This window comes from Gadus chalcogrammus, chromosome 1, assembly GCF_026213295.1.
Source record: "Gadus chalcogrammus isolate NIFS_2021 chromosome 1, NIFS_Gcha_1.0, whole genome shotgun sequence".
NCBI lineage: Eukaryota > Metazoa > Chordata > Actinopteri > Gadiformes > Gadidae > Gadus > Gadus chalcogrammus.
The window spans coordinates 28,373,664-28,391,163 of record NC_079412.1 but is presented as its reverse complement, the minus strand read 5'-3'; the positions used below and the strand labels follow the sequence as shown (position 1 = coordinate 28,391,163).

At 48.6% G+C, this 17,500-nt stretch overlaps 1 protein-coding gene across 1 annotated transcript in view; it reads left to right on the top strand.

The window, feature by feature from the left end:
• Positions 1-17,500, top strand: part of cntn3a.1 (contactin 3a, tandem duplicate 1) — a 70,259-nt gene that overhangs the window by 5,842 nt on the left and 46,917 nt on the right. Inside the window, exon 2 of the mRNA XM_056598442.1 lies at positions 9,206-9,288. The gene's annotated coding sequence lies outside the window, so the exon portion shown is untranslated. The remainder of the gene's footprint in view (positions 1-9,205; positions 9,289-17,500) is intronic.

Below are 17,500 nucleotides of genomic sequence, written 5' to 3'. Positions count from 1 at the left end.
CATTAGAGGTTAATGATTTACAGCCACACGAATGTAAGCACGGCTTAAGTGCCACGCAAAGCCACACATATACGTAACGATGAAATAGAAATAGATTTAATAATGTAGTATTTATCTGCTCAAAGTTTGGAACAGCAATTAGAGAATTTAGATCCACAAGGGATTAAGTTTGAAATTAATTGTGTGTAAAAAAAAAAGGGAAAACTCCAGTCCAGACTTATTTGCTTTCCCAGAGAGCAGCCTTGGATTTACATAATAATAGTGCTAATAGTCTAGCAGAAAGCAATGAAGCAGATCAACTATTCAAAAGTGCTGTTTAAGCAGATAATCCACACATCCAAGGAGCCATGAATAAGTGAAGCAGCCAGCATTGGCCGCAGTGCTGAAAAACACTTGAGAGGAACCGACGTCACTTTGAAAGAGGACGGAAAACACATCAGTCGTCGATAGTGTTGTCTAACCGGCTTTAACTTAGTAAATATAAACAGGGCTCTGCTTCAATAACACAAGAGAACATCATGGAAGCTTCTTAATGAAAGGAAAACCCGCAGAACAGGAAGAGGCTTGGCGGTCGTTCTTCGGATCTCACGGCTGCTGTGTTCTGCACACACGCAGACGACTGTGGCTCCCCCCCCCCCACGCGACGTCCCGCAGTGATCACGGGCCCTTTCCGTCTCACCTTTCAACACTTCCTTTCTGTCCCTGTTCAAGGCCCCCTGCCGACTGAGGGGCGGTGGACGCGCGTCGACGACAAAACGCTCAGCGGGAACGTTTATTGAGTTCCTCCAAAGCCGGCTATGCTCCCGACGGAATGCTGTGAAACGCTCACCGCGTTGTCAACCGCCATCGGAATCCACCTCGGAACGCCTTGTGTTGTGGTCGGGGAACGCGAGGCGTGTTGTTAAACGGGACCCGACCTCGGCCCCTCTGTGGGGGTTCACCGTTTTAGAAACAGACCCCCCCCTGGCGGGGGTCGTGTGTCTGCCGTCGCCGCCCTCCTCCCCGTCTCCGACCCGCGCTCCGTGACTCAGAGGTTGTGATAAAACGTCTCATTCCTCGTGAACGTCTTACTATGGACGGGGGGCATTCCTGTTGCCATGGGCGCCCGGCTTCCCGCCCTCCAGAAGCCAAGGGCAAAGGTTGCGACCTTCACTGCCGACAACTGTCGGGGGCCTTCACTTCACCACCTCACACTGGGGGCACAAATAACTTTGCCCCCCTCTTCTGAAAAGGAGGAACAACATTCGTTCCCGCGAGCCACTCCGGCGAGAGAGGGAACCACGGTTGGGGTATCTGGCATGGAGGACACCCACGTATTACCGTAATGCCCCCCCCCCCCCCCCCTGCCGGGAAGTTTAACGGAGCGCTAGCCTGATAGACAATAGAGCGCATTCCTCACAGCGAGCAGAGCCACGGCCCGACGACTCCTCTAATGCTCTTCATTCAAAATGTACACTTCACTCCTGAACAGTGCCCCCACTGTCTGCTGGAGACAAGCGTCCCCTTCTATTAAAGAAGTACGGAAATACTCGTGTGGCGTGTTCATACCCTGGTGTTCGTTGACAGGGACGATGCGTTGCTATGAGGTAAACAGAAATGTTTCCTTTCCCTTTCAGCTGGTCTAACAGGACCCGGTCGTGGGTTCAGGGGTTCAGGGGTTCAGGGGTCAGCCCCAGACTGGTTTATTCCTATTCCTTCTCTGTTCACACCACCAACGACACCAGCTGGTCCGATATCTGATATTGAGATCGTCAGAGGCCGTGGGACACGGTTCCGTGAAGTGTAGTATTTAAGTATTTAAACTGTAGTTACTGTCCTCCTATAACTGCCATCTCTATTTTTAATCCGAACACACACACACACACACACACACACACACACACACACACACACACACACACACACACACACACACACACACACACACTCACGTAAACACTCACATTATTAAACACACACACACACTTACACACTCACGTAAACACACACACACACACACACACACACACACACACACACACACACACACACACACACACACACACTCACACTCACACTCACATTATTAAACACACACACACACACACTCACGTAAACACACACACACACACACACACACACACACACACACACACACACACACACACACACACACACACACACACACACACACACACACACACACACACACACACATACAGCCAGTCAGGCGTTCTGACTCAACACATTGTATTATTTATTAAAGCACATGAACTCCATAATAACACTCAATTATTTATTAAAACATGTTATTTATTCAACATTTGTGCAGACTTTATAAAAAAATATTTAAAGAAATATTAACTACCAGAGCATTTCTTTATACCAATCCGTGTACAACTCCTCTCCAATCAGGGAGAGTTTTTACCCTGAATGTATAAACAGGCTTGAGGACCAGGCGGGGCTGATGCAAGGTGAGGGATTGAATAGGGTTGAGATTAATGTGATGGGTTCTAGGTACAAGGATACCTACAGGCACACTGCGGACATTGGGAATCGAACCCAGAACCTTTAAGTTATGACTGTGAGCCAAACACCCTAACGACGATAGTGCATTCAGAGCTCCAAGAGTACCAAACTTGGTCTGAAAAATAATATCAAAACATCAAATCCAATTCAGAAATAAGGACGAGATGTGAAATGGTGTGTGTGTGTGTGTGTGTGTGTGTGTGTGTGTGTGTGTGTGTGTGTGTGTGTGTGTGTGTGTGTGTGTGTGTGTGTGCGTGCGTGCGTGCGTGCGTGCGTGCGTGCGTGTGTGTGTGTTTGTGCGTGTGTGCGCATGTGTGTGACTGCCTGTATGTCTGTGAGAAAGAGTGTGTGGTGTTCAGATACACAGGGTAACAGAAGCGCACTAAGTGGCGTGAAGTGAAAGTACGTGTGTTTGGCAACGTTGGTTGTGTGTGTGGGGGCGGGGGGGGGCTCTGGTTGTGACACATGGAGACCATGTCGGGACATGCTGCCTTGCTCCGGGGCTGGGAGGAAACAAGCAACAGGTTCACACAAATGCTTTTGGCTCGGAGTCCGAGCTCAGCTGCAGCGTCTCCGTGACGCCGGAGAGGTGGAGGCGAAGCCTCGCTCGAGGTGAACCCGCACTCACACCACACTCGTCGAAAAAGATACCCATTTACATATATTCTACGTTCGCTGTTTCCTCACCCAGACAACTGGTGTGTTTATCGTACGGTTCTTTATTTAGACCGACATGATTTTAAACCGTCGCCGCTCCGCGCTGACTCCCGGGCCCGGAGGGTAATTCTGCGGCGCAGAGGGCGTGCGTGGTAATTGTCGTGTTTGTTGTTTCGGGTGGAGGATCAGCTCTGCCATCGCTGGAGGCAGTACCAGCGGGTCGCTGTGAGGGGCGGCTGAGGTTGACCCCTATCAACACAGTGCACTGGTACTTGTCCTCTAGCGCTGATCTCCTCAACAACACTCTGCTTTATTTTTTTCCGCCGCTGCTGGAATTTGATTCACATGCTAATGAGCCGAATTCCCATGTCTCTCCCTCTCCCTCCCCCCTCCCCCCTCCCTCACGCTCTCTCTCGCTCTCTCTCCATCGCTCTCTCTCTCTCTCCATCACTCTCTCAATCTCAATTGCTGTCTCTCTCTCTCTCTCTCTCTCTCTCTCTCTCTCTCTCTCTCTCTCTCTCTCTCTCTCTCTCTCTCTCTCTCTCTCTCTCTCTCTCTCTCTCTCTCTCTCTCTCTCTCTCTCTCTCTCTCTCTCTCTCTCGACCACCATAACTCCCGCCCGCTCCCTCTCTCAGACTTTCTCTTTTGCATACCCACACATAACCTCGTACAGTAAGCACCGAGGCATGCAGATACAAGTCAAAGCAGCCCAACGCACACACACACACACACACACATACACACACACACACACACACATACACACACGCACACACAAATACACTCACACCCACATGCACTCACGCACGCACTGCACACTTTATCCCATGGCTCTATTTCTAACATCATGTGCGATAGTAAGTCAATACTTACGCATACGATGCTGAAAAGTCAGAATTCATCACAGCATTGCCATGTTACACTAAACCCTGGGCAGCTGTTCCATGTGAAGCTGAGTTTGGTCAGTTGACGTGTTTATATATATAACATGGTATATGTTCTTTGACTGGTGCAATCTTCTCATCGAGTGGTGCATAGAAAAAGGCTAATTCATTTGTTTTGAATTGTACCACAGAATCGTATTATTAGAAATGCCATGCGATACCAAAAAGATTATTAGCTTTAAATAACTGGCAGGCTCAGATTTAAATATATTTGCTCAAAGAGAGATTTCAAAAACCGTGGTTTATAAATACTAGATTTAATAATATTCAGACACTAACCTTTCACACCCTCACATTTTATAATTATCTAATTTAGCGTAATTAAGACAATATAGTGATGCTCAGATTTTCCAGGCTGATACCGATCTTTAAACTAATAATCACAGCCTACGCCAGTACCCAAAATAAATAACTGAACTGTTATTAATGCCTTCAGGCCATCATCACACAATCTTTGAGCACATATTCAATCAAACACATTTACGAAACAAACTTTAATGTAACCTTCTTTCATATGATGTATGGGACACAACAGCTAAACATCATCGGTGAATCTCATATTATTTTTTTATTGCTTTTCTATCTTCTGACAAATGTATTTATTCGAAGACAAAAACTCAGCCGACCTGTGAGTGTCATAGTTGCTGCTGTAATTTTCATTCCTGTTGAAATAATTAAAAGGTGAGAGAGAGGGGGTTTGAATCGTAATTGCAGTCCACAAAATTTTTGTCCCGGGACCAGCCGGCCTTACACAATGACAACCTGCCATGACAACCGCCAAATTGTATCTGCTGGTGTTTTTATATTGAAACAGCAGACTCAGGCTGTCCCACATGCTGTTGACAGCTTGGCAGTGAAGACTTTGGTGTCATCTGAAGAACTTGGCACAGAGGAGACGAGTCGGTTCTGTCGCAACGTTTGTTTCTGGGTTTGTTGTGAGGCACCGGCTCCCCGAGTGAAAGACGTCAGACCGCTGGAAGCACTTTAAAACCCTGTAAAACCTTTTTAAAATACATTTTAATTGACGCTTTTTTCACTGGGGAACAAAGACCAGGAAACAAGTCTGTTGATGCTGTTCCAAGATGCAGATTCCCATTCAATGCCCTGACGCTTCGTTCAAAAGATCCATCTCCAGACTGCAGGGAGGACACTGAGGTGTCTCACGCCCTGGGCTCCAGTCTCTCTTGCCACACTTCCGTTGTGCGAGGGAGCCTGGAGGAAGACCAGCCAATCAGGTGGAAGACCCGGCAATCAGGTGACAGTTGAGCTGTGATAGATAGATAGAGCGATCATTCATTGTCCCCTTGGGGAAATTGTTCTCAGTGAATAGACGGATACACATGACCGTTAACCACAACAACAACACAACAACAACATAACACATAGAGGCGGATTGGTGTGGAGAAGATCAGTGAAGAAGGGCTGATGGTGCGAATCTATCGACCGATGGATGGCTGCACACATGAACCTAACGGCCATCCATAGTGAGAGAGAGAGACCGGTAAGGCCGACGCGTATGGCTAGGCTACGATATCTCATAGATTCCCCAAGCGACCGCTTTGAAATGGAGCCGACAGAACCTGTGGTGGGCGTGTATCGCGTGCTTCTCCGTAGGTAAGTCTTTCCATTGCTTGTGTTCAAATCCAAACACGGTTTGAGGTTTCATCCCAAACTTGTTTTCACCAACATGAAAGGTGATAGCCAAACCCCCAGCAGTATCACCAAGCCCCTATTCCCGGATCTGAGCCAGAGTGCGGACAACCTTATTAAAAACAAACAACCCCCCAGCTCCAAAGAGCTGCGTTGGGATGGTATGAAATGGAAATAGGCTCTTATGAAATACCACGGCCCCCCAAAGCCCCCTCTGTCTAGCACACTATGTCCTCCATCAATCATCTTTTATCATGATGAAGATGAGGAGGAGGATGGCGCTGGCATTTTAAGAAGACGCTGCTGTTGTTTCTTTGTGCTTCTGACAGATTGACTCACCTAAGTGGAAATGGCTTATTATTCCACAGCTTGTATCGTAATCTGCATCTATAGTGTATGTGAGTGTGTGTGTGTGTGCGTGCATGTGTGTGTGTGTGCATGTGTAAATAAATATATAATGGGGTGTGTTTGTGTGTATGTGTGCCTTTCACACGTGTAGGTGTATGTATCTGCGTGTGTGTGTGCGTGTGTGTGTGTGTGTGTGTGTGTGTGTGTGTGTGTGTGTGTGTGTGTGTGTGTGTGTGTGTGTGTGTGTGTGTGTGTGTGTGTGAGGTGTAGGACTACAGGGGTGTGAATCAGTGGGAAGTGCTTATCAGATGTGTTCAAAGTGTTTTACCTGTCCCTGTCAGAGCTTGCTGTAGATGTCATGATATTGAGAAACGTTTGTCTGAGCTTCGTTTGAAAGGAGAGCTCACAACCGTTGTTCTGGCTGAATGTGTTTGTGCAGATCCTCAGAAACCTTGAGTCACCCTGAGTGTTATAACGATTTGTTATAACGATGTCTTGAGTTTCCATTCCAACTTTCTCTTCTGAAATACGTTGTTGTTAATCCGAAGCTTATCATTTGTCTACCATTTGCCAGTTATTAAAAATCACGGCTCTTTCTTATCTTTGCAGATGATGCTCAATAGCGCTGTCAGGAACCCTCAGAGGGTTTGGATCCCTCGCCATGACACCTTTGGTTCAGCAGGACATTGGGGGCCGCCAGTCTCCCCCACGTCCCGTATCGCTGTCCCGTTTAGAGAGTGACACAGATTGGGGTCTAAGTCCGGCCCCCTCTTTTAGGGTTAACCGCGAAACAATATCTTCTTCTTTCAAATATGGACGTGGTGTGTCTGTGTGTTTGTCTGTGTATGCCTGTGTGTGTGTGTGTGTGTGTGTGAGTGTGGTTGTTTGCGTGCATGTGTGGTTGAGTGGGCGGGTGGGTGTTCAAGACCGGACAGGCCTAGTTGTGTTTTTTACGAAGATTCCTCTGTTTCTCTGAGTGGTGCCAGATACTAATACTGAGAGAGAGAGAGAGAGAGAGAGAGAGAGAGAGAGAGAGAGAGAGAGAGAGAGAGAGAGAGAGAGAGAGAGAGAGAGAGGAAGGGAGGGTCAGGAAGTTCCAACAGCTGTGGCTTTTTAACATAATAAAAAGTAATGAGGAGTTTATTTTGACCTGTCCTTCTTTAGAGCTTCACGAAGCGGTTGTATTCATCTCATCCTTCTCTCTCTGTCTGTGGTTCGTCAGGAGAAAGGAGCGGGAGGAACAGGCTAAAGTCTGCAGCCGTCGATGTGTCAACAGGTGTTTTATTTCAGCAGAACAAAGCGTCTGAAGCACCTTTTGTGCGGCCCCACTTCCGATGGCAGCGTGTTGCCGACGCGTTCTCAGTCTTTTGAATACTTTCCCTTCCAAACGGTTCGGTTTTGTCAAACAGTTCGATCGATTAGGAATGCATGTTGATGTAACAGAAATTCACAATTTGAATAATTAAAGACAACTCCATCATTATTTACTAAATATTCAAATGAAAAAGACGCACTTTGCATATCGGCTTTGCACCTGCATGTGATTATTCCTATCATACCCTGAGTGCACAGGCTTGCATTCTAAAGCAGTGCCAGCCAGCCAGACAATACCTGAAATATGACTGTGCCTTATTCAAATAAACATTGACTGCCATTATCAGCTTCCTCCTCATAACTATTTTAATATTAATGCATTTTTGACTCGAGCAGTGAAATACCCACCCTAAAATCTCCATCAACATGAAAAGCATTGTTTGTCCCCCCCCCCCCCCCTCTCCCCGGCGGTGGCCCGGTGGAGACCGAGAATGTGTCAGAGAAAGTATGAGACCGTGGGTGTGAAGAACCTCTCTTCAGGGGCTCCGAGTGAGGAAGCCGAGTGTGACTGTCTGCCTCCCCCCTCTCTCCCCCCCCTGTCCCTGTGTCTTCCTCCCGCCGCATCGCCCTGATTAAGCCGTTGAATGCCACTCATTGTCACTCTCTGCGTCCGGTCCCTGGGAAGCTTTTATCTTACCGGCGGGGGGGGGGTAGGGGGGGGGTATGCACACACCGGAGGATCCGTCGTTTGTTTACGACCTCTCCACTAGCTTATCCGTAGTTAGCGTGCGTCTGGTCCGCGAGGTGACTGCGCCCGACAGGAGACGAGGGCTCCGCTGCCGCTATCTGAAGTGTGCGGCCTGGAAGTCATTTGATTCCAATTTCCATTGATTCGGTCGTGTCTTGTGATTCTGTCTCACCCCGATTAGCTTTGTGTTTGTTTTGACGGGAGCGCCGTGCCGATACATGAACGGCAGGGGGAGGGGGGTTTGGGGGGTTGACGTCTGCGTTGACAGGGAGTGGCGGCGGGGGGCTTAAATGGAGTTTAATGTAGTAAAAGTTAATGATGCACAGAACTGGGTGCGTGCCAAAGCCAGTTCCTCATTAAGAGATTTCTTCAAGGAAATAATCACTTAACCCTGTGAGGCTTAGTGGACCGTGTCTCTCCAGGAGTGATGAAGCCCGAACACGAAATTAAGCTCCACGCAAAGGACTACAGACGCAAACAGCAACGTCAAAAATATACCCTCAAAACAAGAAATCCCCCCCAGCAAACTGTTTAGTGGCCGAGAGCCTCGGAGCTTTTAACGTTAGCATCCTAAAATTGTGAGTGGTGGTAGCCTACAAAAACCTAAAGATGGATTGGATGTAAATGACTCTGCCACCGAACCGATTCTCTGATCAGCTGCGATTCTTGGAATCCTCGGGAACGCTGACAGAAAAGTTGGGGAAAGCAAAGACTATGGATTTTCATGAGGGTTTAAACTTTCTTTTTTCTTGGCGTGGGGGCGGAGAGATCTTCTTTTCAAAGTCTTTTGAAATATGAAACGAGCCGGCACACTTCACTTCTTTTCTCGGGGATTCCTTGCATCTCTGTGGTTTCTCTGCGCCAGCCCCTGCCGCCCTTTGCATACTGGGCCTGCAGGTTTCTCTGTATGTGTAGTATGTGTCAGAAGACGTGTCAGGGGCAGGCTCTGTTTTACGTGTGTGTGCGTGTGAGAGCATGCGTGAGCGTGTGTGTGTGTGAGTTCCAGGCTTATGATCACTGCTTTGTGCTCCAACAGTGACAGAGTGCTAGCAGAACTTCCCGGGTGTTTGAGTGTGGAGATAAGATAAGACAATAAATGAGGAGCGGTCGTCCTTAAAGGTAGGAGAAGGACTCTTCTATTGACCTTAAATTACTGCTTCTTTTTTTTGTTATGTTGTCATTGGCAGCCGGAGCGAGGCAGTTAGCTGCCAGAGGAATGGCCGGAGTTAACTTATGGATGTTAGTTAACTTATGGATGTTAGTTAACTTATGGGTTAATGGATGTGACATGTCTGGATATTACTGGTTTTAGCGTCATGTCATTCCTCCCAGTTCAGACAGCAATTACCACACAAGGCTTCAGATCTCCCCTGGAGTGAACTGTGCTCCTCCTGCTGATTCTGAAAGGTATTATACACAGGAACAGGAGATCGGTTGACGTTGTTTTGGTAATGGGTTGGAGGCAACAGCGCCAGGAACACAGTGTTTTGACCACACACGTAGCGATGGACGATAAGCACAGCCTGGACGGCCAGACGAAGGGACGGTGGGTGGTTTAGCGGCTGGAATCCCCCGGAACGTTTTCCGTCCGAAAGGTAATCAGTGTACACAGTCGTCGGCTGCATGGTGTCACACGAGATGGAGCGATTGTGTGTTGTTGTGTTCCCAAACAAGGGTCCGTGTCGGCATGCTACGCCCGTCGGACCGTCCAACAAACACACACACACACACACACACACACACACACACACACACACACACACACACACACACACACACACACACACACACACACACACACACACGCGCGCACATGCACACTGAAGATACTGTAAAGTACCTGCGCTTACCAATACATGTTAGTTAGTTTCCAAGTCCACATTTTTTATCACTGACTTGTCATCAATATGTTTCCATAGTTACCAGGCTACATCTTCTGTTTTTGCTGCTACACATTAATTCGATACACAGCTATGTGTTTTCTCTGTGTATGTGACTTTCTCGCACGTAGGCACGCGCACGCACGCACGCACGCACGCACGCACGCACGCACGCACGCACGCACGCACGCACGCACGCACGCACGCACGCACGCACGCACGCACGCACCGCACGCACGCACGCACGCACGCACGCACGCACGCACGCACGCACGCACGCACGCACGCACGCACGCACGCACGCACGCACGCACGCACGCACGCACGCACGCACGCACGCACGCACGCACGCACGCACGCACGCACGCACGCACGCACGCACGCACGCACGCACGCACGCACGCACGCACGCACGCACGCACGCACGCACGCACGCACGCACGCACGCACGCACGCACGCACGCACGCACGCACGCACGCACGCACGCACGCACGCACGCACGCACTCACTCACTCACTCACTCACACACACACACACACACACACACACACACACACACACACACACACACACACACACACACACACACACACACACACACACACACACACACACACGCGCACATAACCACAAACAAGCCAATACAGAGGGACATGCCATTGCGATCCAACTCAAGGACTCTCATGCCACGCTGTGCATGGATGAGTTGTTCTCTTTTCACCTGATCAACAACCACGCCAAACTCCTTTCAAGATGTTAAGCACTCGTATTAAGAAGCAGCTCTGAATGGGGTGCATACATTCTGTGGCCAGGATGTCAAACACACCCACGCCATACCTGGAACACCTAACGAGTTTTTCTCAATGCTTTCTTCCTTTGAAGCTGATCTTTAAACTTTAAAACTTGATCTCTTCGGGGTGACGTTTGTTAATACCTTTGGCCTGATTTTGTTGAAGTACAGAAAGGATAAAGTTGTTGTTTTCAGAAGAACATCGTGTCGCTGGCTGTCGACAAGAGCTTTTGAAAGCCCGCTTTATCTGATTCATTCATCGCTCGTACATGTTTGAAGAATTCATGCTCGGTGTTTCCCTGTCACGGCCCTGGCTTCTGTTGACAGAGCAGTCTCTCGTTCTTCACTGTGTAACAGTGTTTTTGTCTGAGTAGAATAGCTCACAGAGTAATCTCTGTTTTCTACAATAGCCTCTTTTTCTATGATTGATTGATTGATTATTTTAATGACCACACAGCCAGGCTGGTGGAATTTGTTTTCAGTACAGCTCACTGGTACACATTCCAACATTCGAATAAACATTAAACATGTAACATAAATATTCATACAGACAGAAATATTCATAATACATAAGGGCTGTGCTTAATCCTCAGTGTTCAGAGTTCAAAATGTATATCATTCAATGGGAATGAAACTGTTTTTGAAGCGGGTTGTTTTGGAGGCAATTGACCTGTAACGCCTGATGCCTTCATTGTCCCTCGTGACATTTTAGTTATATTAGTTCAGTCTGACTTTCTTCACAATCAAATCAGGAGTTGCCGACGCCAGAGCTGCCTTAATGAGCGGTTGCTTCCTCCATTTGAATGATCACACTGTGATTAGACAAGTCATTACCCTCATTACCTCCGGTCTCACCCATCCACACCTGCACAGTCTCTGCCACGATCCCCTCCTTGTGACCTTTTGATGCTACAAGTGCGCTGCGAAAACACGGCAATTAACCCACAGAAGAAGAAAAACCTCAAACACGCCATAGGCATTCGTCCACGGTTTCGCAGGAGGTGCATCATAACAAAAGGCAAACCTACAATCTGTCTGTGACGCCGGCGACAGGAACCGTGAGGCATCTCAGAGGAATTCCTGTAGAGCAGAGGAGCTGCCCGGGTCAGCCGCTTCAGGACGGGTCCAGAGTCCCACGGTCTCTCCCCGCTGCTGCCCCGGAAGGGAGGAGGGGTAACACATCTCCGGGGAGACTCCTCAGGGCTGGTCCGGCTTATATGGAGACAACGGCCACCAAAGACCTCCGTTTACTGCATGAGCTGGTATCGGAGTTATTCGTCATATGTTTTTTTAACTATTATGTAGAGTTGAATTGCGTACAAATGTTTGTGTACAAATGTGTACGCTCCACACCCACACAAAAGTGATGATTGAGTTCATATAGAGGACGTTAACAAGCACAGCTCCCAAATCACATTTCTTGGGTCGATAAAATCACGTTGTTTCATAAGTAAGTTAGTGAGTCTGGCGTCGTTGTTTTGATCTAGTGCAGGATGTTGTGCAGCCTCCTCTTCAATTGTGAAATCGGTTTAATTAAAACCCCCAACGATAAATACTACTGCTTAGCTGCTTTTACTATTTTCTTGGCAACATCTCAGTTGGAGAATTGTATGACAAAATACAAAACAACGACAACTATTTAAATAATTTGACTTAATTCAAGGAAACCAGTTAGAGTAGACCCATTATCAATGAATGTGTTCAACTTGAGGAATGTATCCAGCACATTATGTTCAGACCAAGTGCTAAAGTCGTATGTTTACCTTATGTTGACCTTATAGTCGGCTAACGTATTTTACATCCTAGTACGTTTATGATCCTGTTCCTTAAAGAGGTTTAGTCTACTTCATGTTTATTTTCCTTCAGGCATTATCCTCGACTGCCCCAATCTCTCAAAAACATAGCTCAGCCAGGTTATTTACCTAGAAACACAATGTAAGCAAAGTCACACTACAGCCCGAGCAGCTTGACATATGCATTTAGCTTTGTGTATTCCTGCCCCAACAGTCTAACTTCTACAACAGGCTTTGTTTGGACGGATAAGAGATCATTTAGCGTCAGCTTTTCTCTCCTTTTTTTCTTTTCTCCATATGATTACAAAAGGCAGGTTTCCTCAGATGTGTGAGCACAGCCCATTCAGAGCGATGACATAGACATACGTTGTTTTCTGGGGGACTATAATTACGTGCTTTGGGTCTAGACTTTACATAGCCGGCTTTACAGCATAAATAACGCACAAGGCCCTAAATCTCCTCGCTCGTTTTGGAGTGAGGAAACCTTATAAAGGCACAAAACCAAGTGGCTTAAGATGCCTGCTGCCGTTAGAGAGAATGGTGTCCGTTTCACCCACACAGCACACTGACCCACATTCTATCTGCGGCTATTAAAAACCCCCCTCAAGCACTTTGATAAGACATGGTGCGTATGGTGACCAGAGAGAGGGAGAGAGGGAGAGAGAGAGAGAGAGAGAGAGAGAGAGAGAGAGAGAGAGAGAGAGAGAGAGAGAGAGAGAGAGGGGGAGAGAGAGAGAGAGATGCACAGCAGTGATTAAAGCCAGTTCCTCTTTCTTACATATGGAATGTCCTAGCTGATTGAGAGAGAGAGAGAGAGAGAGAGAGAGAGAGAGAGAGAGAGAGAGAGAGAGAGAGAGAAAGAGAGAGAGAGAGAGAGAGAGAGAGAGAGAGAGAGAGAGAGAGAGAGAGAGAGAGAAAGAGAGAGAGAGAGAGAGAGAGAGAGAGAGAGAGAGAGAGAGAGAGAGAGATGCACAGCAGTGATTAAGCCAGTTCCTCTTTCTTACATATGGAATGTCCTAGCTGATTGAAGAGAGAGAGAGAGAGAGATGAGAGAGAGAGAGGAGAGAGAGAGATGAGAGAGAGAGAGAGAGGATGAGGGGGGGGGGGGGTAGGGGGGGGGGGGGGGGGGGGGGGGGGGGTGGGGGGGGGGGAGAGAGAGAGTGGAAGGGTGACTTGAGTCAAAGAAACGCTGCATTGAAATCACTCATAAACATGGGAGTACAAGTGGGGGTCAGGATAGATTGAGAGAGAGAGAGAGGGAGAGAGGGAGGGATAGAGAGAGAGTAAAGTTGACGGACAGAGAGAGAGATGCATGGGGGAGAGAGAGAGAGAGAGAGATAGTAAAGAGGAGACAGACAGAGTCAGAGAGAGTGAGAGAGATGAGTGGGAGAGAGACAGTGAGGTCAACGTGGTGGATGGAGAGAGACAGTGAGGTCAACGTGGTGGATGGAGAGGGGCGCAGAGAGAAAGACGAGGGGGACTAAGAGAGACAGTGAGGTCAACGTGGTGGATGGAGAGAGACAGTGAGGTCAACGTGGTGGATGGAGAGGGGCGCAGAGAGAAAGACGAGGGGGACAAAGAGAGACAGTGAGGTCAACGTGGTGGATGGAGAGGGTCGCAGAGAGAAAGACGAGGGGGACAAAGAGAGACAGGTTAGCATGAGAGCGCAAGGAGTAAAGAGACGAAGAGAGAGAGAGAGAGAGAGTGGGAGAGAGAGAAAGAGAGAGAGAGAAAGTGAGGGGGAAAAAAGAGAGACGTTTGCATGAGAGCAAAGTAAAGAGTATAGAGGTGACAGAAGCGAGAGAGAGAGAGAGAGAGAGAGGGAGAGGGAGAGGGAGAGAGAGAGGGAGAGAGAGAAGAGAGAGAGAGAGAGAGAGAGAGGGAGAGGGAGAGGGAGAGGGAGAGAGAGAGAGAGAGGGAGAGAGAGAAGAGAGAGAGAGAGAGAGAGAGGGAGAGGGAGAGGGAGAGGGAGAGAGGGAGAGAGAGAGAGAGGGCCATCCTCACCGCCCCCTCATCACCCGTGGAGCAGGCTTTGTCCTGGTCATTGTCACTGGCTTAGTGCTGAGGCGTTCTCCGGCCGGCAGAGCAGCTTGGGGCGACATATGTCACCTCAGTGAGTCTCCGGTCGCTCCTTTAGCTGCTCCGGAGGAGGGGAGGGGGGGAGGGGGGGAGGAGGGGAGGGGGGGAGGAGGGGAGGAGGGACGCGTTCCGTCCGACCGCAGGCCCAAACAGAGCGACACACAGCAGCAGAGAGACGGAGGCACACAGAGATGGCTGGATAACAGAGAGGGGGAGAGAGAGAGAGAGAGAGAGAGAGAGAGAGAGAGAGAGAGAGAGATGTGGAATACTCCCTTGTTACTCCTGTCAAACACTCATTGCTAAGGACCCGGTGAAATACAGCGGCCTCGACTCAGCCAACCAGGTCCCCTAAGTTGGCGGCATGAGCGCCAGCACAGTGAGTACTGGAGACGTCTGAGTGAATGCAGAGTGTGTGTGGGCGTGTGTGTCTGTGTGTTTCTGCGTGTGTGTTTGTGTGATTGCAAGGCTGTGTAACTGCAGGGTTGAGTCCACCCATTTGCACGTTAAACCGAGGGCCTTTTGCGTGTAGATGTCATATTTGAGTTGTGCTGTTCATCTCTGCCCTCGTGACTTAAGCGCCCTGAGCCTCGGGGGGGTTTAGTGGGTGTTGACGGGGTGGGGGGTGTTAGGGTGTAGGTGGAATTGGAAGTTGGAGAGTGTGGGGGTCGTGTTGTATGCATGCGTCTGGTGTGTGTGTGTGTGTGTGTGTGTGTGTGTGTGTGTGTGTGTGTGTGTGTGTGTGTGTGTGTGTGTGTGTGCGTACTTGTGTGTGTGTGTGTGTGTGTGTGTGTGTGTGTGTGTGTGTGTGTGTGTGTGTGTGTGTGTGTGTGTGTGTGTGTGTGTGTGTGTGTGTGTGTCGGCATGGATTAGCGGTGTGGCAGTCACACCGGTGCGGGTCTGGTCGGCTGTTGGTTTTAGCGTGTGGTCCTACAATCCCTTTGGGGGATTTGTGGCCGGGCCCTACCATGTGTTCAGGTAATAGGGCCCCCCCCCCCCCCCAAACCCCCGCCCATCCACCCACCGTCCCACCCACCAACAGCCCCCCACCAGAACTTAGACCTTACACTACGCCGATTTCACCCTCGCTGGTTTCTGTCGAGTAGAGTAATTGCTAAAAGTTGTGCCGGCCCTGATTGCTGGGCCTGCGTTGAGAGGAGCAGTTTAATAGTTACCCTGAGCTCAGTGATTTGGTCTAATCCACGAGTGTCTATCAAAACAGCGGCTTTGCCACAGTTGATTGAGCATTAACTGTTTGGCGAGGTTTCAGTACTCTCCCACCCTTGGGATCGGGGACGGACAGAAATCCGAGTCGGTTTATTTGGCAGACGGCTTCATCCGGGGAGACTCGCGGTGAATTGATTCAGAGACGTGAACGGGCAGGTGGAGGGGAGGGCCGGGTTCTCAGCCAAGCTTACAGGTAGACGGCAGACATCGGGGTTTGAACCCGGGACCTTTTCGGCACTTTTTCGGTATTCCCTGGTCTGTTATCTTCAGAAGGAATGAGAGCCTGACTGCATTTAGGAAACATTGATCAAAATCGCAGCTTCTGTTATGTTGCGGTTCACTAGTGTGTGTTTTGTGTGTGTGTCTTTGTGTGTGTGTGTGTGTGTGTGTGTGTGTGTGTGTGTGTGTGTGTGTGTGTGTGTGTGTGTGTGTGTGTGTGTGTGTGTGTGTGTGTATGTGTGTTGACTCACAAAGGCATGTTTGTGCGTCTGTGTGACAGAAATGATGAGCTGAAAGCACCAGGGGCCGTATTCACAAAGCATTTTATCTTACCGCTAGGAGTGCTCCTAACTCGCGCTAAAACATTTTACGTAGGAGTTTTTTCTTAAAAGTTATTCACAAAGCCGCTGAGACCTACTCTTACTAAGGATAAATCACAAAGAGTGAACTAAGAGTGACGCGCCGTTGCTATGGATTACGTCAATTCTCGTGCACGAGTTTAGAAGCGGTCAGTTCGGTGATTGGTTGTTCAGACGAGCCCACTGAATCACCGAAAAACAAGGAAATAGCCTAGGCTAGAAATGAATTCCTATTACATAAGTAGTTATAGTGCAGTTAGCAGAATACACGCATGATGACAATTTTGTGCAGACCACGATAATGACGTTGTAGCCTGCACGTTCAAGAGAGAGAGAAAGCAAACAATACAAATACGTAAAATCTAAAATAAAATAAATGTTACGAACTACCCAAGTGTTGACTGATTTGTGCCAAGGTGTTTACCTAAAATGTGTTTTCAAAGTGATCCCTAAATGCCTGTCCACTCGGTTCCACACGGCCAAATTCCTTGTAATGTTGATCGCCATCATCATCATCATCATCATCATCATCATCATTATCGTCTGGCTGTGGAATGTTCCTCCGCTTGCAAAGGTTGTGTAGAATGGCACATACAGTGATTACTGTGCTTGCCCTCTCTGGGGTGAGGCGTATTTCGCCGTGGAGGACATGAAACCGACGTTTCATCTGCCCAATTCCTCTCTCCACAACATTCGTGTATGTTTGTGTGCTCGCAAAGAGCCAATACGATGTGTTTTACGCATAGCATAGGACTATACGTAATCTGCGTAATCACTTACATGTTACACTTGAACTGTGCTCCCGGTTGTGGATTGAGGTAGGGTGTCTAGAGCCACGTCTTGCATGGATAGTCACTGTCACCCAGCAAGTGACACCCAACTGGTACATCTCAAAAAGCTGCCTCAGACCGCTCACCATTAAAATGCGCGAATCATGGGTAGCTGAAGATCCAGGCCACTTTGCAACAACATCCAGTAGGCTATGT